Genomic DNA, 23,076 nt, shown 5'->3' with positions numbered 1-23,076 from the left:
TACAGTTAATTTAACTTGATTTTTGTGTTGTATTAAATGTTGTATCTAAATTTCGATGGTTAAAGGTAATTCAGCTTAAACTTTTAAAGGGGTGAAAATTATTTTTAAAGTATTTAGCGTAAAGTATGATTTTTTTAACATTTCTACCGTAAATATATTTTTATTAAGTTCGCTTCCTTAATAAATTAATGGCCTCTTGTAGAGTATCTTGGGTATATACTAGCGGGTGAATAACTGCAGGGTTAATCATACCATTATCTGTAATAGGAGTATAGTTTGACCGTTTTTCTTGAAATATTTCACTTTTGATTAGTCGACCTATGTTGTGAAAGTTGTTATTGCGCAGTATTATTTTTTGAGAAGAATAATTTAGTCCATCTTTTATATTCCTTTATTTTGACACAGGGACATTTTTTTGTTTTACTTATCATTGTTTGCTTTATTATTTTATATTTATTTTTTCTTCCTAAAACAGCCATGAGTTATATACATTGTAATGTTGTTTCTTTAGGTTTTCAGTTTTATAGTATCTTTCATATTTTATTAGCATTTTAACGTTTGTAACTATATAGCAAAAGGGTTGTTTTGTTTTACGATATGCTGAGAGTACATAGGTTGTAGTTATTAAAAAAGATTAAGAAAATAAGGGATTAATTAGGGCGGTAGGTGTTAAATATGGGGTCTTTAGCTTGGTGAATTGGTTTTGGTTCAATTGGTATGCATATGTTTATTGTTATCCTTGATGTAACAATGAAATTAGTGTTGGAATTAAGTGAAAATGTATACAAAGAGTTGCGCATATGGAGTACTAAAAGTAAATTAAAAATAGCTGAGATAAAAATAATATATGAATAAGATATATATTATATATGTGATGCATGTACATCTAATTGTTATGCATGATGTAAACTTTTTTTTAAGTTTAAGTTGTATTATCCAAAATTGTAAAAATATCTAGCAGTAAAACTAAGGCATGTTTAAATTTTCAATATTTTTTTAATATAAAAACATACATATTATTCGTTTTATCATTAGAGTCGCTGTAATGGTATAGATAACCAAACCAAAATTTAGGTCAATATATGAATGGTTATGGCTAAATGCTATGTTGACAACTATTTCTCAAGCAGATGTTTTGCGACCTAGTACTAGAAAATATAAATATTCCATTCCTCTTCTTCGCTCGACTGAGTGAATAAATGACGACTAACTGATGGTTCGGATAAATTCCTTAAGAAAAAAAACTAATAATTAAAATAAAGTTAATGAAAAATTACTAACACTGAATAATGAATTAAATTAACTTAAAATGCTGAAAACAATATTATTTGGTAACTCTAGAATTTATTACATGAAGAAGTTAGAAAGGAAATAATAAATATTTAAAACCAAAACGTAAAAATTTAAAGAAATAATAAATAAAATTCATTATTAAAAACATATTAGAGAAATAATTATTTATATTTTGTTGAATGGAATTGTCAATAAATAAAACAAATAATTATTTTGATATATGAAACAAATACTTAACCATTTAGTTTTTCTTAAGCATTCTTAAGCATTAAAAAATAGAATTAAATAAATTATAAATGGTAATCTTGTTAACATTCCTTCAAAATAATGTCATGTGTGTAATAAAAAGTAGTACTAAAGGTTAAAAGAAATAAATAGAGGAAAATTAATTAATAAGCTGAACAATATTAACAATGTAGCATCATTAAAACATATTTAGAATGTTTAAAACGGTACTGAAATATTAATAAAAAACTGTTTTATAAGAAATAAACATAAGAAAACTATTGTCAAAAATATTTGTATAAAGAAGGAAATATAAATAAATCAAAGATGAATATAAATAAAAAGTATTGACAAAATCACAGGAGATTTCAAAACTTCAAATTAGTCAATTTTTAATTAATTAATTATTATTCTACAAAATATTGTTAGGGTAATAAGTAATTCAATTAGTTTTATGATTTATTAAATTCCTTTCGAATATTTTGTTTAATAAAGAAAAAGAGATGAAAACTAGAAACAACATATTGTTTAAATAGGTCCCTTCAAAAAAATACTGATTAATTAAAAGATACCAGTTAATACTAGATGTTCTTTAATTAGTAACTATTGTTTTAAAAATATTGTTAGAATATCATTTTAATATAAAATCAGTGATAAAATTTTTTTTTAATTAAAAATAACTAATATTAAAATCATTTTTTGTACATTTTTGGAAAAAAAGTGAAGTTAAGCTTCTCATTTCAACATTTATAACATTCTATAAAATATTGTCAAATAAAAAACCAATAAGTGACTAGCACTTTGTCTAATTAAAAGATAAATTATATAAATAATCAAATAAGTAGATTGTTTTGTATAAGAATTTAAAATGAAGTCCCTGATTAAGCCAAATGGAAAGAGATAATAAATATGGATAATATTAGTGGTGACTAAAAACTTGTATACTGGAACCATGTTTTCTTTTCCATTATATAAAAAAATAGAAAACAGAAGAGACTGTTCTTGGAATAAAGTTTTTAGCTAGAGTTTTTATCTATTTAAGAGTTAAAAAGGTACGTTTGATTGCCATCCAAATTGTGAATCATTTGTTTAGGGGGTGGATAATTATTTTATATAGTTTTTAATTTTTTTACGTAATGGTCAATTCGTCATACGAAGAATAAAATTTATACTGAAATAATAATAAAATAACAAAGATGTATGTTAATTCTTAAACACAGCTGTAGTTATTGAAGATGCCTAGAAGTTGTAATAAAAGGGACGTTACTATCTGAAAACATAGGACACGATTCTGTTCTGAAATTTCGTAAATTTAATTTTATTCTCGATTTTCTGAAGAGCTGAGATATATTAATGAAGCGTTTCTCGGTAGAAACTCACGTAAAAATAAGACACGCCATATATTAGCCGATATTTTAAGACCGGGGACCCTGGACCACTCCATTTATACCCGAAAAAGTAAACACCCTTCCGAGGAAAAACGCCGCAGGTAGAAAAATACCTAAAAAGCCGGCACAATTTTTAAGGGCTCCCTTCGGTTCGCTAAACGCGCCTAACTATATAGACCGACAGTTTTGTAAATGTTTTTTAATATTTCCCACCCCGAGCGGACGAGACACCTTCGGGGGGCGACGGAACGAACCGTCCCGTTCCATTTTACTTCTTGAATCGGCGTCGTCGATTTTTTCCGTTCATAAAAATTCACATTTTTTCGATTATGGGGTTGGCAGGGGGGTTGGATTGGATAGAATGCGTATTTAGCCGTAAGTGGATGAAAGACGGACATACTGTGACTTTTTATGATTTCGAAAATTATATTACGATGTTTATGACGGCGTGATGAACGAAAAATGGGGTTAGATATATTTAAAATAAAAATACAGGGGGTAAAATATACGGAATTAATTTTTTTAAGTTCTTTAAATGATTACGTTGGCGATCAGTGTTAGTATTAGTAGTTGACTAGATCTTCGCCGTTATGTACTTTCTAATATATTAACATCTATTATATTCCATATAATTACACTTAAAATGAAGAAGGGTGGTTTTATTAAATTATATTTCCTACATCATATTTTTATAAGTTATAACGATTTTTCAACAACTTTTATTTAATTAAACAACTCGTCATTGTCATTTCTTTTGATTACATGTTTATTTCTATTTAGATGGTGAAGTTCTTGGGGTAAATAATTAGGGTAAACTAATATTCCTCTTAAATGATATATCTTTTATTGATATAGCTTTGTATAGTTAAATATCTAATATATAAAATTGTTTAATAAACACATAATATCATTTTAGAATATCCCGTCAATATAGTTTTTAAAATAAGGGTTGTAACCATAGTTTGTTTAGATTTATATGTCTTAATATGGTTATATGAGTTTAGTTGCTAATTTAACTTCGTTTCTATTAAATATTCGGGTGATGTACCCAAACCTTAAAGGATACTTGAACTTCCGCTTGATTTTCAAGGGGGGTGAATATTGTTTTTAACGGCCTAATATTTAATAGAGTTTTTTTTGTATTTTACAGTTAATTTAACTTGATTTTTGTGTTATATTAAATGTTGTATCTAAATTCCGATGGCTAAAGGTATTTCAGCTTAACTTTTAAGGGGGTGAAAATTATTTTTAAAGTATTTAGCGTGAAGTATGATTTTTTTAAACATTTTTACCGCAAATATATTTTTATTAAGTTCGTTAATAAATTAAAGGCCTCTTGTGGAGTATCTTGGGGATATACTAGCGGGTGAATAACAGCAGGGTTAATCATACCATTATCTGTAATACCTAGGAGTATAGTTTGACCGTTTTTCTTGAAATATTTCACTTTTGATCAGTCGACCTATGTTGTGAAAGTTGTTATTGCGCAGTATTATTTTTTGAGAAGAATAATTTAGTCCATCTTTTATATTCTTTTACTTTCACACAGGGACATTTTTTTGTATTACTTTTCATTGTTTGCTTTATTATTTTATATTTATTTCTTCTTCCTAAAACAGCCATGAATTATATACATTGTAAAGTTGTGTCTTTATTTTTTCAGTTTTATAGTATCTTTCATATATTATTAGCATTTTAACATTTGTAACTATATAGCAAGGGGGTTGTTTTGTATTACGATATACTAAGAGTACATAGGTTGTAGTTATTAAAAAAGATTAAGAAAATAAGGGATTAATTAGGGCGGTAGGTGTTAAATATGGGGTCTTTAGTGTCTTGACATATGGTACATCCAAGTTGAGAGTTATTTAGGGTGTAAATGCAGTATTTGTTTATCTTATAGGACATTTATTTGAAATTTTAAACAATCTTAGGTTTACATTTTCTATATTTCATAGAAATGAGTTATTACTATTACTTAGATACCTCCTGTAACAAATAATTTTTAGATAATTGATTGAATTTATGTATAAAGACGGAAATTAAATTAATTATAGTATTTATACTCTTGATTAAATTAACTGCTGCCATTTTAAGGATCAGCAACGTTTTTCCAGTACGATTTCTACTTGATTCTAATTCGTTATTTAAGAAAGAAGCATATTTAACGTAAAATCATTCAATGGAACAGTTGTTGGGAGGTTTATCAGGGTCTTATTATCGGTGACATATAAAATAGAGGGCAATATGAACAGCTGTTGGCTTTACTCAGCCTTAACATTTCACTGCGATATTTGGAACTGGTATATAGGGGTATTAAATTAGTATTTACAGTCACTTAAGTCCTTCTCTGGGGTTTATTAGTTGATTGTTGTGTTTTCGTTTCAAAGGGTACACTTAAAACTCCTCAATTTACTCATTTCCTCAAGATATTTCCTATTTTTGTGTGCTTATATTTCATAAAAACCAATTTAAATGCATCTGTTTTATGATATATCTTTAAAAGCTTGTAGTTTTATAAATCTGATCAGAAAATAGTTGCTGCGTAGTAGATATTTTACTACGCAGTACTAATTTCAGTTTTCATACAAGTATATTGGATATTTTCTTTTATATCTTTATTATATTATATCTCTACTATTTTAATATTAATTTATGAAATAACATTGGTACAATTATTAATAAATTATAAACAAATTTTGGAAAAATTCTAGCCAGGAGCTATGTATATTTGTGACTAAAGGTATTATAGAGCAGGGTGGGTATATCTAATGAAGATATATCGGTGTTGTGGTTTGTAATGACTGGTAAAATATATCTTTGATGTTTTGGTGTTGAAACCTACAAGAATTTTTTTAATTTACCAGACATAATTGTAAAGAATTATTTCCTATTTCCATTATATTCTTTATATTCTATTTAATTCCTACTTAGGGGGTATACATATTGAGGAATATCATGGGGTTGGTTAAATTAACAAGTTATTGACCGAGAACTGACCTATATACTTCTTATTACCTTATGAAAAATAATAATATTAATAAAAAAAAGTGAAATACTTGTAGATATAATTGAAATAAACAAATATATAATTGTATCTTACCGTTTGACATCTTAATATGTAGTGAAATTAGAGATATTGCAGGAGTTCTGGGCATTTTTGACCAAATAACTTAATTCACCTTATGTTTGGATATAAATTTATAAAATTTAGTTACATATCATGTTGTATTTTAGATATAATATTTTAGAGATCATTTTGAAGCAATATTGATAATGTTCATGATAGTCTGCACCTAAAAAAATCTTGTTTTCCCTAAAATTATTAACTGGAAGACTAGTGTAAAGTATTATTAAGGGACTTCGTTAATACTAGAGAAGATTTCAACTGAACATTCTGTCACAGGGTGGGAAAATAGGGTTGCATTGTTAGTTATGATATATTCATTACTTGAAACGTTATTTTAAACTTAATTTGTATCAAAAACATACCCTTGGACGTTAGGAAAGCTGTGGTAGAACTTTAATATAAAGAAATCTCGGCCTAAGAGGGTACAGTTTCGAAGATGGGGCCATAAAAGCTATTTTAGGCCTAGTTTAAGAAATAAACTAACAGATAACATATTACTTGGCGAGATTTGCACTAGTAGGACTGCAAAGTCGACAGAATCTCAATATATATGAATTCAAACTTTTCATCCCTTCATTTAGGGGTAATTCCGTTCACGTGTTTGGGAAGAAGCAGCTTAAAACGTCTGTAAAACGTAGAGTTTTCATGATGCGATCGTGGCATATTGTGGAATGGTTATTCGGGCTTATATTTAACGTATTTTATTTTAAAAAGTTACAGAATGGGGTTGGTTTTGCCGTATTGTCAAGCTGAACCTTTATTGCGGTTTTATCGTCGTTTGTGTTGGTGTGATATAGTGATTTATTGACGAAAACGAAGGGCAATTATTCGTTCGTTAGATATGTAGGCGCAGAAAACGGCTACGTGGGTTTGAGGGGGTGTAAAAATTGATTTTCGGCGAGGATAGATGACGTGTTGACGTCCGCGTCGGTATTTGAACGAATCGAGCGGGGATTTTCCCATAATATGCTTCCCGATGATATTCTACATCGTTTTTCATCATAAATCCGCCTTTTCCGGTGAGATTTTTCGAAAATAATCGAAAGATATTCGAACACTTAAGCGCATTTAATACTATCTTGAACAGAGGCGGCCATTTTCCACGGCGCACCTCTCACGCCTCAGTCTCCTCCGACTTGGCCAAATTCAGATCGCGATTTCGAAGCCTTCAGCCCCGAAAAACCGAACCTTTTTGGTCTCAAAATTTGTCCCGGCGTCCGAACTGTCCCGGTGGATGCCTCACGGGAGTTTACCACCCTTACTAAGGGCGAAAACAACCCGCTTTGCAAATCCCCTCCAGTTCGCATTGCGCTTGTGTGTGACGTAGCCCGTTCTCTCGATCTCGCTCGCACTAATGCGATCGGTATATTCTATGTCAGACGAGGTCCTCGGTTGGTTACCGTAGGATTAAAGTTGGACCGTAGTCTATTGACAGTCTCGCTTAAAATCGCATCGGATGTAGTAGTGGCTATTGCGAGTACATCGGTGTGCGAATTGGTGAAAGACACCGCAAGGATTATAAGGCGCAGTACGCTATCCAGCGTCGACCAAGGGAACCTGTAAGTCGATTTTCTTAATAAAATTTTCGTTTCAGGTGCCGGGGGTGCGATCCGGGGCCGGGTTGGTTACAGGTTAACTCCGAACGATTTCGAGGAAAAATCAGTCCGTGTCGCTATAACATTGCCATTTTTTCCCGTCGTCCTGTCGTTGTGTAAGTTTTCGGCCAGATCGGGTCAAAGGAAGAACGATTAAACGTTGTCGAATTCAAGAAGGTCTAGAAACACGGTCTGACTGGAATATAATTGTAATTTCTATGTGGGGGACGACTGTTGTCTAGTCGATGAGGCCCAGTAAAGGAGAAGTCAAACAGCCGAAATATTTTACACAGTCATTGGTGATTTTTTTATATACAGTTGCTTAGCAGACATATAGCTCTATACATCGGGCTCGGGACTGCATATAGCTTTGTCAATCGCTAAGACCACATCGAGACACACTTATGTAACGGGTCCTGTGTGTTTTTATCTCCACGCAAGTCGTGCACGGGGCGAGTCAATTCATACTCCAGGACGTCGGGACGGTCTCCTCGCTCGATTTATGAAAATGTCAAAAGACGCCTCTACCCCCCTCACTCCCTCTGTCTCGTCTGACTTCACCCCGGAATAATTCGAAATCGCCTCAATATCGTTCGGTTTCGGAATCAATTAATTTCGATATGCTGGTCGAGTTGGCGATCCATTTTTTCTCCCGTAACCTTTGTACGATTTTTATAAATTATTTTTAGACATAATTCCGATTTTTTTTGCTGTCTGTCTGTCTGCGTGCCTGTGTGTATGTGTGTGTGTGTCGGTGAGTGCTGCTCTCTATTAGGACTGTGTCGCTGTCGTCCCGCAATGAAATGGGACTTTTCGCGTTATACCAGTAATTTCGGTCGCATAACATGCCAGATTACTTTGTTGTGATAGACACTTTCATCAGGTAAATCGACTCAGGATTTTTTATATTTTTTCGAATTCCGTGTCGTCATATATAACACGTCCGCTCATTTGGCACTTTCGACCGATGGATTTTGTTTGTATTTAAAGAATAGCCGGTGATAACTTTCTTTTTATTTTAATTTTCATTTTATATATATAAACATATACATTTTATATAATGATCGATATTCCGGATGGTAGTTATTTAACTTTAATATTAGCGTTGTTACCTCACATAATTCAGGTCAATTTATCAACGTCCGATATAGGGCGGGTCATCTGTTGGCATTTCAACATTAGGAATGCAACTGAGGTATTAATGTATCTGGGAAACTGTTGGGAACTATTGAAATATTTCAATTTCAAAATATATTTTTCAGAATAAGCTCACAACTGTTCCCTTGGGATTTAGTGGTCCTAAAGGAGAACTAGGTTCTGGAGTGGTAGCAACTTTTAAAATGAGAACAACCTTGCCCCAAAGGGAAAACTAATTAACAATGAAGTGATTTAAACTGAATGCAGTTTTATTGGATGTTAAAATATAATGTTATGAGGGAATTGTTATATTTAAAATTTTTAAGATTTTCATATTAACTATTATTTAATGAAAAGATCCAGAATGTCAAGTGTCGACTAGTTACTAAAATAGTGACGTATGTATATACAAATAAGCACGACAATGAGTATGGATAATTTTGCGTCTTCATTTCTCGCTCACCATTATTATTGTTGGTCATTAAGGAATGTTGGTATTTAATTTTGCAATGTACAATTACTTGGCAGATTTGACGCGCACTATTATTAGCTGTAGTGTCAACTAATGATGTTATTTGACACTGTCTCATGATTTTGATTTTTTCCTGTTGATCAAAATCTTTATTTTAACGATATTTTCGTTAAGTATTTGGAGAATAATTTGATTGTTTCAATATAAACAAAAACTTATAATGATTCTAATAATAGATAAAACTTTGGCAATGATTTTGACCAAGGTTTATAAAATTTGACATCATGAAAAGAAAAAAAAACAAAAATTATCGAGAATTCAACCAGCGCCGTTTTGTTATATTGTAGGTTTTTCTCATGGGTTTTAGGCTCTCCCTACGCTATACACATGCCCCTATCTATCGGGGTTAAATTGAATCTCGCCAAATCTGTATTAATTAATCTAGACGTCATTTATTTCAATTTGACTACGTATCTCCATCTAAATCGAATTTATATTTTTGTTCGTTGTTACCAGTTCAACATGTGAGGGCTGCTTGCCATCATAGTGGGCTTTGTCATCGTTCGTTAAAAATAATAATGTAACCCAATTCGAAAATGGGAACGGTGCTCTCTCCTCTATCTCTCTCCCTCTCTCTCTCTGTGTGTGTATTCGGAGACTGATAATTTCATCAATGAACGGTATAATATTTTGATTTACTATAGAAAGGCAGCTTGTTCCATTCACTGTACGAGACATCGAAAGAAAAACATTAAAAATTATCGCTAAGCGAGCGTCGAAATGCGGTCCAAAAGGTCCTTTGACAACCTTTTATCGTTTTAGGTCGGTCGTTGACCTCCTGGTAGTTTCTTCGCCATATTTTCGAAGATCCGAGACGGTTAGAAAGTGTTTTTGTAAGTCTCGTACATTCATAAAGAGTTCGATTATCAGACGGTCCGACAAATTTAAACCGCTATATTGGCGAATTGTTTATTGTCGAATTGTTCTGCATTTTTTACTGTTTCTTCGTATATACGAGGCGTCGTTGAAATATTAATTAAATCTGTCTTTACCTCACGTTTTTCATTTCTTTTTTAAATAAAATATTCATAATTATTTTATATTAAATGACAATGTCTGATAATATATTTTTTAATTAAATCTATTAATAATTAATAAAATAATTCTCGCAATCTTTTATATTGAAAGTTTGCATGTTATGTTCATACATATTTATTTTATTTGAAATTCATTTAGAAACATTTAAAGCTGGTTTATATTAAATTTATATAACCAGTCACATTTTTAATATATAACCAAGACTATATATTTATGTGCTTAATTATTATTAAACCTGCATTAACAAGTAGATTTGGTTTCACGATTTTATTTGCAGTTTGCATTAACAGCCCCTGTCTATAACTCAAATAACCAGCTAACCTGTACCACATGGCTAACCATTGCTTTTATTGGAAGATCCTGCGTTTAAAATGAAGTCACCAATTCGTCAATGAATTCTTAACTGTAAAAATTGTAAAGTCTCGCCATATTTTTTGACTTTAAAGAAATCCTTCATGAATATGAATTGATAATTTTCTGTGAAATTCTTTCCGCCAGATTATTTTTCGTATTTTCAGTATTTTTTAAAACTTTTTTGCAATGGTGATATTCCTCTTCAGTAATTAAATCTTATAATAAGTTGAACAATAGAAGAAACCACCAATCAAGTGGTATTACATTTTTGTAAGGTTGGATGCATGTATAATCTTTTTTCGAAAATTTATATTTTACGAGATTTTTTTTGAAATCCTTTAATTGGAATTAATCTTTTTTAGAAGGTCCAGATAAAAAATGTTGTTGAGAGAGTTTTCAAAAATGTATTAACTAATTTATTGAATTTGTCGCCAAAGACATACAAAGCGGTGGATAGTAAAGCAGCGTCCGAAGATGCGAAATTTAAAATACAAACGGAAGTCCTAGTAGAAGATGGCTAGAAATTGTTACGTTTTCTTCAACTACAAATTGCAAATAGTCGTGGTAGAAATAACCATGTCATCAATTTATTTTATTACGGCAAAACGTTCTCATAATATCCATGAAAATCTACAAGGAAATGCTTAAACAGCATTTCCTTGTAAACTTTCTTTTAAAAATAAATACATTCTGCCTCATGCGCCATATTCACTAAGCCTTGCTTCAGTTGATCGTTCGTCACTTCTGATGAAGAAACCGAAAACGTCTCTTAAATCATCTCAAAAGACGAATATGGAGTAATTCTAATTTTAATATATCATATATTATATAAAGCATGTATTATATTATAAAAGTCTTAATGGTTGAATTACATTAATAAATGCTTATTCTTTTATTGCCCTTACCCTTTATTGGGCCGATTGTTGAACTACCACTAAGTGGATAATAATAAATAATCATTATCATAATTATTTACATGACATGTGGAAGATCATTAAGTGATATTTAGCTGAATTGATTCTAAAGTCCCATTTTCCTAATTGGTGTCAAGTACATTGGGATGCACTTGTTCCAGGTGCACATTGTAAATCGCGTGGATATATAGGTTCCTATATAGGAAATTAAAATGGTAACAGGCTGGTAGACAGCCCATTTAAGAATCTCGGTGTTTCCTACTTGGTTTACAAACCTACAGTTCTAATCAACTTGTTTTATAGTGGACTGTCTTGCTGTAAGTGTGGACGGTCTATGATTCGTAACAAACAAATTATTTAATTTTAATTTACTTCTCATACGCTGTACTACAGGCTCATACAGTTTCATCTTAGACAGAGACATGGATATATTAACTGAGATCTGTCTGAGACAGTATATCATGACTTCAGCTGGTTTAGACTCAATGATTATAAGTATATTTATTCAAATGAATTTTAAGTCATAAGTATTTGAAGTAATGACGCAATACCAACTTTGGCTCTAGCTAATATTTTGGGTTACAAAATCAATCTAACACCCTGTATATATTCTAGACGCAATTTCTAAAAAAAATACATATTTATTTTACTGAGAACTCTATAAAAACCATTACAAATTATCATCGTATAATTGGATATAGCACAATTAACTTTCCTATTATAAAAAACGTATTAATCCACCTATTCGTATATGTATTAATTTGTCGGCCGTAAGAACTTATAAAACCGCGATACAGTAATTCAAACAGCGGGCCAATTTTTTGCCCACACTGTGGCTGCATTCGCCTTTTTTACAACGTCGAACATTAATATGTACATGATTGTCCGTTTTCGGGCCAAGCCAGATCAATCTTTTTACTCAACGACTCTCGATATCTTCTGGATGTTTGTTAATTTCAAGGGGGCTTTGCACAATTCCTCTGTCATTAGCAGGTTTATCTCATTTATTAGGCAAGATTCGACGGTTGATTGACACTGGGCTTTTGCAATTTTCGCCAATATCAACCAAATCATACTTTCGCCCGTATTCGATCATAGAATCGACAGAAATAAATATTGACTTTTTTTAAGTTATCTAATTTTTTTCTTTATCTGGCCATTACGTAACGTAAGTAATAACGTAGTTTTATGCAAATAATTTTACATTGTAACAAGTTCCAGAAGACTAGTTATTAAGTTTGATTGAAATAACTTAGCAACTGTTAATTACGAATCACCAGGTATATCTGGGAAATATTATCCTTCAAGTGGTGTCAGTAAAACCAACCTTATCAGTAAAATATCGAATTTAATTACACTGATTAGCTTTCCATAAGCTAACTTTGATAAGCCATCAAATATTTTAAAAGAAAATCGAATGACTTCCACAAATTACTTCTCAATCAACCTCCAGTAGTTCCCATTTGGTTTGGTTTAGTCGATGTAGGCATGGGATCCATAAAAGTTTAAATTACTTTATTCATTTTGATTATTGATAGTACATTTCTAGTACAACATTTTGTGGTTGTACTAAACAAAATCAAGACACCGACATCAAGAATCCATTACAAGTTGCAGTAGTATTTCATCTGGATAACATCCAGCTTCTCTAATTAAGTAGGTTCGGTATTCCCTGTTTTTTTTAACATTATTTGATCGTAAATAGGTAATACTTTAGATAAGAATTATCCTGAACATTAAGAATTTAATAGTTTATCATTACTGCTTGGTTTTAACTATAGGTGTTATCAAGAATCTCAATTGGTATATTTTTTGTTGGGCCAAATAAGCTCATTACGACTTTATTTCAAACTAATAATAATTATAATTTATTTTGAAGAGGCTAATCTTTTTGTTTGTTCACTTTTTCGTCTCTAATTGTTTAAAATTAAAATACAGACCAAACATGTTTACTAAAGTGGTACCAACGTTAATATTGTAATATCCTATTCCGTTGATATTCTGTCGAAATTTCCGTTACTTAATCAACAAATCAACATCTTTCTTCGATTTGCTCAATGTGAGATGTGCAGACTTGCTGAGCTCTTCTCTTTTTCTCACTGTCTTCTTTCTCTACTTTCTAGTATAATCGGTTTATATTATAGTGAACTAGCAACTGATGAATTCTTTGAATATAACTAGATTTAATAGCAGATGGAATGTTATTTTTGATGCCATAGGCAAGGCAAAAGAACAAAAAAGTCCTCACAGGATGTGTTAAATTGCGCATCTATTATAAAAACGTTGCTTCATAAATATAAAAATGTTACAAGTAACAAGTTGTACATGTTATAATACTAATATGAGATACTATGTACCAATTACAACAAGAATTATCTTTTAAACTCCTAAAAGGATAGATATAACAGAAAAAGATCATTTTATACTAATTGAAGTTTTTTTTATAAATAAATTAAAGGAATATCGAGGAAATATTTCGTTTTTAAATTTAAATGTCGTTATTACTTCAATTGTAATCAAAAATTTCAAAAATCTAAGAAGGATCTGTTGGTAGAAACTGAATCTGTCAACTATTTGAGTGAATATACATCTTTGTGGATCACTTGTCAATCCACCATTGTATTTAATACATAAATAATCGCACAGTCGGCATTTATTTTGCTACACCTATTGTTAAATTTTTCATTAAAAGTTTATCTGAACCCAATTTCTCATCTCGAGAATATAAAGTCGATCGTACTCTTTTCTATTGAACAAAATGACATTTTTTTATAAGGAAGTGCATTGGATCAACCCTTATTTGTCTAACAGACTTTTTACGGTGGACCCATTGCCCTTAGCTCGTTAGTAACCATCTAGATGTTATCGAATATTCGGGGTGAAGAGAAGGGACCTATCTATTTATACACCATCAGCTGTTATTCATTCCTTGACAAGTAACGCCGAAATAAAACCGTCCGGATCAAAAGCGAACGTGGAACCCCCCCAAGTTATTATTAACAGGCTCTTTTTTCTACCGCTCCAAGAAAACCGGAAGGTTAGAAGTGGTGAGGCAAGTTTGCCATGCCGTGCTTTTAAGAATGACTCACAATCAAGGTCAGGTATTGCGTTTGGGGAGGCTCTCGAATCATAAACAAGAATAAAATATCTACGTATTAATGCCGTTTTATCAACTCTATTCTTCTCAGTTTTATCGTTTTCATTTTGGAAAAATTTTCGTCATACAACTAATAATAAAGTGTCTAAGAAATTATTAAATTATCAGAATATCCCTCCCAATTTTTTAAATTACTAATATATTTCATAAATATATAGAAAGAACGATATACTGATTCTGATTATGTTAGCATTTTTGTCGTATATTTTGCCTATCATGAATGCTGGTTTTCCAACCTCATGTGTATTAAAATGTTTTCATGTCCAATATTCTCCTAAGATACAGCTCCTGTTTATTTACATAACTCCTTGCTGTTTCTTTATTCGATTTTGTTCTCCTAATAAGATCTGAAATTTAATTTTAAACTGACAAGTTTCTCGATAACATTGTTTGTACAATTTACAATGTGTAAATGTGTAAAAATTCTTTTAAAGTATCTTTAAAAGAGAAAACTTATTTTTTGACTAAATCCTTTAATTTTGAAGAGTTTTCTGAATAACATTTTTGCCACAAGACAGCGCAAATACAAATGAACTAACATAAAATTGTTTTTGTTTACATTTTCATCTATATCAATCATCATGGTTTTATCTATTCATCTTCAGAAACAATCCATCTTAAGGTGAGGTGTGGTCGATATACCGAACGTTCAGATTGTTTTGTTAATTATTTAAAACAGATTAACGTGCAAGTTATTATGTGCATTGAGTAACTGAAGCAATAAAAGTGCGAAACGCAAACAATGAATGGCGCCACGGCCTGCTATGTTTTAATTTTTCGATACAAAAATTAATATGTGTTGCGCATTTCCTTACATACAAATTGCGTTGTTTGTTCATTAAACTTCAATAAAATATATTATACCAGCGTAATATGACCGTTATTGGATATGGAATAAAAACATTTCTTTCCGTGTAATAGATATTGAAATTATATTTCTTAGATATAAAAAAGTTTTCTATACCATTTTAAAGATTATTTTGCTTTAGATATTTTTAAGTATACGATATAGTGACACAGAAACCCTTACATCTGAAGTTTTAAGTTACCCTCTGTTATTTATTTATCTGGTTATGTCTTTCTTTCATTAATATCAAATTATCTAGATGAAAAATGCTTATATTTTTTAGGAAGAAACTACTAATAAAGTTATAATGAATAACTTCTATTATATACTACATATATCAAATCTAACATATGATTTAAACCTTTGGACAGGCCCTATATTGCGTCTTCATGTATTTCATCATCTGAATCACATTGTTCATAACAACAACGTTCTTCCATCTAGTTTTTCAGAGGGTCTTAAACACACAATCAGTTACCCATTGTGTGTCTCCGAAAGTTCGATTGTTTTCCCATCAGAAAAAAAACCAGGCGACGCGTTTTTTTCCTCGCTTCCATTTTACGTGCAAGTAGTTCCGAACAAAGGATTCGCGTACACAGAGCTTGTAGACCGAAATAAAGGAATAGTAAAGGTTTCTAATACTGTTTTATCACGCCTTGGAGCTTTTTTCCGGCACTATTCGAACGCAATTTTTTACTTATATCAATCGATACATCGTTAAGTTACAGCAAATAGCTGAGAAACTAGTTCAATCAAGTAAAACCGATAACGATGTTTATTCAATACAATATAACCGTAGTTCATTCGTTATGTAGATAATTTAAAGGAATATTGATGCATTTCTTCCTCTTCATAAATAATTTGATAAAATATATAAGTATTTATCACCGTGTATCTAAAACAATGTAGAATAATCACTTGGGTTCTTCAAACTTCATATGTATTTCTCTTTATTTATATATTTTTTTCCGCAAACTGAAAACGACTCAAAATATCAAAGGAAAACATTATTAACACAAACTTGCACTATTCTTACTCCTACTACATTGAAATATTGTCTCTCTTAACTAACTCAATTAACCACCAACTCAGTTGTCTCCTATTTTTACTGCATTATCTCTGGGTTTCTTATTTCAATGTATGTCCTGATTTCAGGATTTACTCTCTTTAAAAATACCATATATAAGATATAGAAAACTACTTCTTCAGTAAAGATAACTTATGTCTGAAATAATATCGGATATCTCATTTTGTTTGTCTTCATAGAACACAAAAAAGAACAAATATTTTATGGTTATTTGTTGTACTTAATATCCATGACTCAAATAAATTAGCCCATGATTTTCTGAAAATAGCACGTGGTAATTTTTTCATTGATTTGATTAAAGCCCTTACATTTATAAGTAGTTAAGTTATCCCTATTTCCCTTTTATCAATCAATGAATAGACACCATCACTTCTAGGCCTACGCAAGCATTGCCCCCTTAATTTCAAGCCTACAGATTACAAAATTAATTTTTAATGAACAATAATTAATATAAATGGTCTCTTTCTCTTTTATTAAATATAATTGAGAATAGAAGAGTTAATAAGTTCGATGTGGGATGCTTTACACGATATGACATACTCTAGGGGACCATATTTAGTAGATCGAAGGCATTTTCCCAATTTTTATGGAAAAGGAAATCGATATTATGATATAAACTTAATGGTATGTGTTGCGGCTTGTAGGTGTAAAATAGTTTTATATAGTTTTTAGTTATTCTTTTCCTTTTTCATACTATTTAAAAATAGGTGAAACTATTAAAAGATCTGACGTATGATTGTTTTGATTTTAAAATAAATACAACTTTACTTAGATATTGTTAAATATGTATGCTACAAGGAATCAAAGATATCAGTAGCTGTTAAATTACTAAAGATAGCTCGAAATTCTTAAATTTACTGATTATGTGTCTTTTAGTGTATTTTTAATATTTTTGTTTTTATTTTCTATCAATGTTGGCAGAGAATGTACCATGAGTATTGAGGTTTCAATATCTCATTCTTGTACAGCTCCTGACAATTCTTTACTGTCTATTGGATTTTTATTGTTCTTCTAATAAAATCTAAAATTTTATCTATCTAAAATACTGGACAAAGCTCAGGAGCAATGTAGAAATATTCCACAATTCCTTTTCTACCTCCTATAAGTTGATTTATTTATTTTCCACCTGGTACCAAGAACACATCCATAATGTCCTCGAAATCAGCTTTAACATGTTGTCTGTATTTGTTTTCTATTAGTATATTGTTGATATCTCTGAGGAATATGTCAAATTTTCGTGACTCTCGAATATTTTGAAATCTAATTGGCCTTACCTTCGATAAAAATTATTTTAATGAAACTTATGTTTTTTTGTGGTAACTGATTTTATGGAATATTCAGTTTCCTACGTAAAAGGGTCATATAGAAGGGGACTGGAAGCAAAATAAAGCAATCTTGTCTCGTTAAATTGCCGAAGAGCTTTTGTAGCCAATTTGATTGTTAAGGTGTTCTTCTTTTTTTTTTTGTTAATAATACCATGTATTAGGGACGCTAATTAGGTTTAATTGTTGCGTAATTGCATAGCCCTTTAGGTGTTGTTTTGTTAACCATAAAGTCCTAATTACGAAAAGAAAAATACAATTAAGAATGATAATAACAACGAACAATACGTACAATGGAAAAATCACCTTAATTATATATCGTTTTTACCATATTTAAGACTTAACTTAATTGTGATTGTGTTAAGACATTGGCTATCCATTTTAATTATCAAGAGAATTTATATAGAGAAAGATGTCTTCAATTATATATAAGATCTCAAATATTTAGCATTTTTTCAAATATATATATATATATATATATATATATATATATATATATATATATATATATATATATATATATATATATATATATATATATATATATATATATATATATATATATATATATATATACCCGTAGGAAATACTTCAATATATTCTAAAATAATCAAATGTGTTTTAAAACACACATCAGAAGACTACAGATCTGTAAATATTAATCACAATACAGGACATGGTTGTCAGGAGAACCAACAAGTTATGTAACGTTCAGTGTAAGAAATAAATGTTTAATGTATTCAGGAATTTGCAGAAAACGTAGCATGAATTTAAATATATATTATATATATGATACTTTATTGTAAGGAAACAAGACTAAATAATTTAAGGCCCAACAACAAGCATATTTATAATACGAATACCGAACTGCGTCCTGTAGTGGGACATTTGTCCAGCAGGATTTTGTCAAATTATTCACTATTTTAGGATAGTTTTTTGAAGTAATTAATCAACAAAAATTATATTAAATTAAAATCATATTAATATCGGTTCTCGTTCATCATCGAAATGACTATAAGGCTTCACGTTCTGTGCCAAAGATTATATACCAAGATCTTTGGAAGAAAAGGAATATCATTTCGTAAGCATTCTCTTAAAACTAATGATACGTACATTTTTCTTAGATGGAAATTGTTTTCTGCGAAATCATTTTTTGAGGCGTGAATAAGTTAAATCTTGTTGAATAAGCTGTTGGAGATTTTTTTTAAGTAATCAAATTCTACGCTCTCTGGATAGAAAATGACTTTATCCCTTTAGACCTAGTCTTTTTTGACGAATTTTTACGTCCAATTTCCTTTAAAGCTCTAATAACTAATCCACTAATAACACTTTCTTGACACAAACATGATTCAGAGGTAAAGGCATTTATTTTTATTTAGTATCGTGGTACTAGACCTAAAACACCCCATGGTATATCCAAATAGTTGATTGATAACTAAATTAGTTTAAATGGCTTTGGTCTACAAAGTGTACAACTACTTCATGATGGTGAATTTCCTGGTGTATCTCTAAAAGTGGATATATGTACTTCAGGAAACATTCCGTTATATTTTAGCAATTCATAATTACATCAATATAGTTAATAACATAGATTATGTTGAAAGGGTCGACATTGTAGACAGCAGATTAAAAGCTCATATATTTCAGACCAAAAGAATATTTTCCAAATTTGCTAGATGATGGTACATGAGCATTCTAAGAATTGTATGGAACTATTGTTTCAAACAATATATCACAGAAGTGGCTATATTAACCTATAATTTCTTCTTATCCAGCAAGATTTTACGCAATTTCAAAGAGTTTTAATAAAAATCTTAACCCTCTTGAATGTTGGATGTTACCTCGAATAGAACCGATATAGTATTTGAAGCCAGATATTATTCTTCTGGAGGTTATGCCACCTATAACTAATGCTCGCTAGAACCATTAGCTGAAGAAATACAAAGCAGGATACGAGTTTTTAAATATTTTTTCAATTTCGTAATCAAATGGCATGTCATTTTAATAGCGATGAGTAATAAATAAAAGGAAAGTATATCCAAGAATTAGCAGGAGATCGTAATATGAATAAAAAAATGAAGATAATTTATTATAAAGGCTTTATTTACATACAATAGAATAGGCGCCCATTCTAACGGTAATATTGTTTATTTAATGAAAACTCACTGAGCACTTATCGACAATTTGAGTAATAATATTTACGATAAGCGCATCCATTAGACGCTAATGAAGAAGTTTACGAATTATAATGGTGAAGAGGGCATCACTGGATGGTTATTGAAGCTTGTTTAATGTCGTTATAAACAAAAACAGGCATCTAAGCGAGCTTAATTAATCATATCCATTGTTTACAACAAAAAATGATGAATAAATGATACCTAGTGACCGATAATTTCATTATTTGCCGTTCAAATCGTTTTTATGAATACTTTTAAGTCATAAAAAGTATGAGAATAAAATATTTGTTGGACAAGAGTTAATTCTTTTTCCAGTTTCTAGACTTACAAGATTGGGGCAACACTATTTTCAGTGCAGTTAACTGTCAGTTAACAAATGTTGAGAATCTTCTTTAAAATAATTTGTGTCTTTTCATCAATATCATTTTCATATTCAGCTATCATGTTTACTTGTAGTTGATCTGTATATATATATATATATATATATATTGTAGATATCTAGAACGTTTATGCAAACTGAGAAATATGTGAACATCTAATGCCTCAACTGTCAAGTCTGTATACTGTCTGGATATAAGTCCATACTGGATGTAAGTCTGGATATCTGTCCATTCATTTTCTTAATGAACATATCAGAAATGATCAATTTTCTTTAAATTATTTACATTTTCTAAATAATTGAATTGATTGAAGAAACCTCAACGGATTTTTATAAAATTGGTGGAAGATTATGAACAATATTTGTTTTTTATTTTAAAACATGTTTTAATTGTAATCGCTCGAAGATTGTTAATAAAAACTGTATTTTCTCTTTGCAAAACTTACCTCATTTGATGAAATATCAAGTATACATCGAATTTCGAAGTCAACTCTTCCTATGATAGAGCAACCTGTCTTGATAAAGTAAATTTGTGGTAAATAAAGCAGTCATTGTTCACATCCCACTGCTCTCTAACTTTCTGTTGCTTGAGAGTTTCAGCTAAGTTTTTGTTTAGAATGTCTTCCAAATCATTGCCTTCGAACTTTTGGTCCTTCAGAACGTTCTTTCTTAATGATATCACCATTAAAAGCCAATAACAATTGTGGTATGAATGAGGGGGCATCACCATACATTTTCGAAGGTGTTTGATGAGCTTTAACAACAATTCTAGGCATTCTGATTGGTGTCTATACAGACTGAATAACTCATTAATACTAAAAGAAAAATTGTTATTTTTTGTAGAGAATATCGAATCTTTCAATTTTAAGTTTGATTTTTTTAACAGATTTTTTTAAAAATACTACCCATTTTACCTAATGCTACCCCAATAGATATTGAGAAATAGTTTTGGAAAACTGTAGATGTACTCCCAGTATGATAGAACTGACTTTAAAGATACCAGAAGTTGTGTTTTGAATCAATTAAACCGCCCTTCGTATCTGTTTAAGTCATATTGAAATGATTTCTTGTATCTGCAAATGGCAATGGATGAAATATAAATCCTGAATCAAATATTAAGAAATCGAGGGAAACTCAACTTTCAATGCCACGTACAAGGTTTTCACATATTTTTTGTCTAAAATAATCAGAAATTTGAGTATAATATTTACGCTGAGCTGATGTGATGGAAAATGGGAAGTCGTTCAGTGCAAAAGCCATTCAGTTTGCTTTTTAAGCACTAACTTTAGCATATAAGACTTGGTATTAATGTTACAGAACATTGCTTCTATGGTGTAATTGTTAAAGCGTTTGTTGTTATAATTTAGTTAGAGTATATGTCGAAATCACCTAGACAGGTAGCGGACCCCGTGGCCTGAAGCGCTTCTTATTTTCAATCATTGTTTCTTTATCCCTATTTTTCCTCATACGAACTGCATCTTTACTTGGCTTACCCTTTATAATATTAAGTAAAAGTTACTAAGTAAATATATAACACTATAAAGGGAAACTTAACTTGTAACCTTATTAACTTGTACCTAAAAATCGTTGTAATAACTAAACAAATTACAAGTTCAAGTACAAGTTAGGTAAGTTTAATTTAAATTTTGAAAAAAGGTCTGTTACTTAAAGGGTTGATCTTTAAAAATATGAAAAAACGTGTTTTTTTTTCAAATTTCTAGACTAGTATTCTCTTTAAGGGAGAGAACGGAGTTTCTACAAGTAATGTTTCCCTTTACGTTAGTTAAAACGGATTTATTGAATGATACAAATGTATCGGATGATTTAAATAGATACAATTTTCTTTACTCACCTCCACAACAAGATATACCCACGAGCTAGTAATTATCGTCCCGTCCTTTATCTACCCGGTTTTGTTATTCTCCTTTACCCACCGTCGTCTTCTTCACGAACCGACTTTTCGGGTTACCTTCCTTTTTTTTTCGGCATCGCTCCCTCACAGAGAATCTATTCAGATTTAAATCGCTGTCAATATCAGCACTATAAAATGTTAAGACGATCGCTTTTCAGGCCCGGGACTTAAACGATTTCAACTTCCAAGAACGGCGTTCCATTATTGCCCCTTATAGTCGGTTCGGGCCGGGTCGGGTTGGTCTTAAGCGCCACAGATCGAGCGACTAACCTGGTATTTCAGGTATTGTGGCCGTGGTATTTTCCCTTCGGTCAATTATAATAATATAATGAAGTCCGGGGCCGTTTTTGCTTTTAAAGGGCCTGGCAAAATGAAATTAATTAACGGGCAGTCGGGGATGGTTTTGATGCGTTTTCTATGTTATCGATTTCAATATATACATTCAACAGGTCAATTGAAAAGTCTTTGACATTTTTTTGGCAAAATTATTATTTTTTTATTCAACATAATTCCCTTCAAAGGTGATACACTGATTATAGCGACCCTCCAACTTTTCAATACGATTTTTGTAGTACAATTTGTCCTTTGC

The 23,076-nt window shown here is 30.7% G+C and overlaps 1 long non-coding RNA gene across 1 annotated transcript in view; it reads left to right on the top strand.

The window, feature by feature from the left end:
• The window catches only part of LOC143199190 (uncharacterized), a 34,325-nt gene extending 24,871 nt beyond the window's left edge, over positions 1 to 9,454 (top strand). The window contains exon 3 of the long non-coding RNA XR_013006374.1: positions 1,342 to 9,454. This is a non-coding gene — a long non-coding RNA (uncharacterized LOC143199190). The remainder of the gene's footprint in view (positions 1 to 1,341) is intronic.
• The last annotated feature ends 13,622 nt before the right edge of the window (positions 9,455 to 23,076 follow it).

This window comes from Rhynchophorus ferrugineus, unplaced genomic scaffold (assembly GCF_030347505.1).
Source record: "Rhynchophorus ferrugineus isolate W39M unplaced genomic scaffold, kcgeb_rfMv2 rfM6, whole genome shotgun sequence".
Taxonomy (NCBI): Eukaryota; Metazoa; Arthropoda; class Insecta; order Coleoptera; family Curculionidae; genus Rhynchophorus; species Rhynchophorus ferrugineus.
This window is presented reverse-complemented; position numbering and strand designations above follow the sequence as displayed.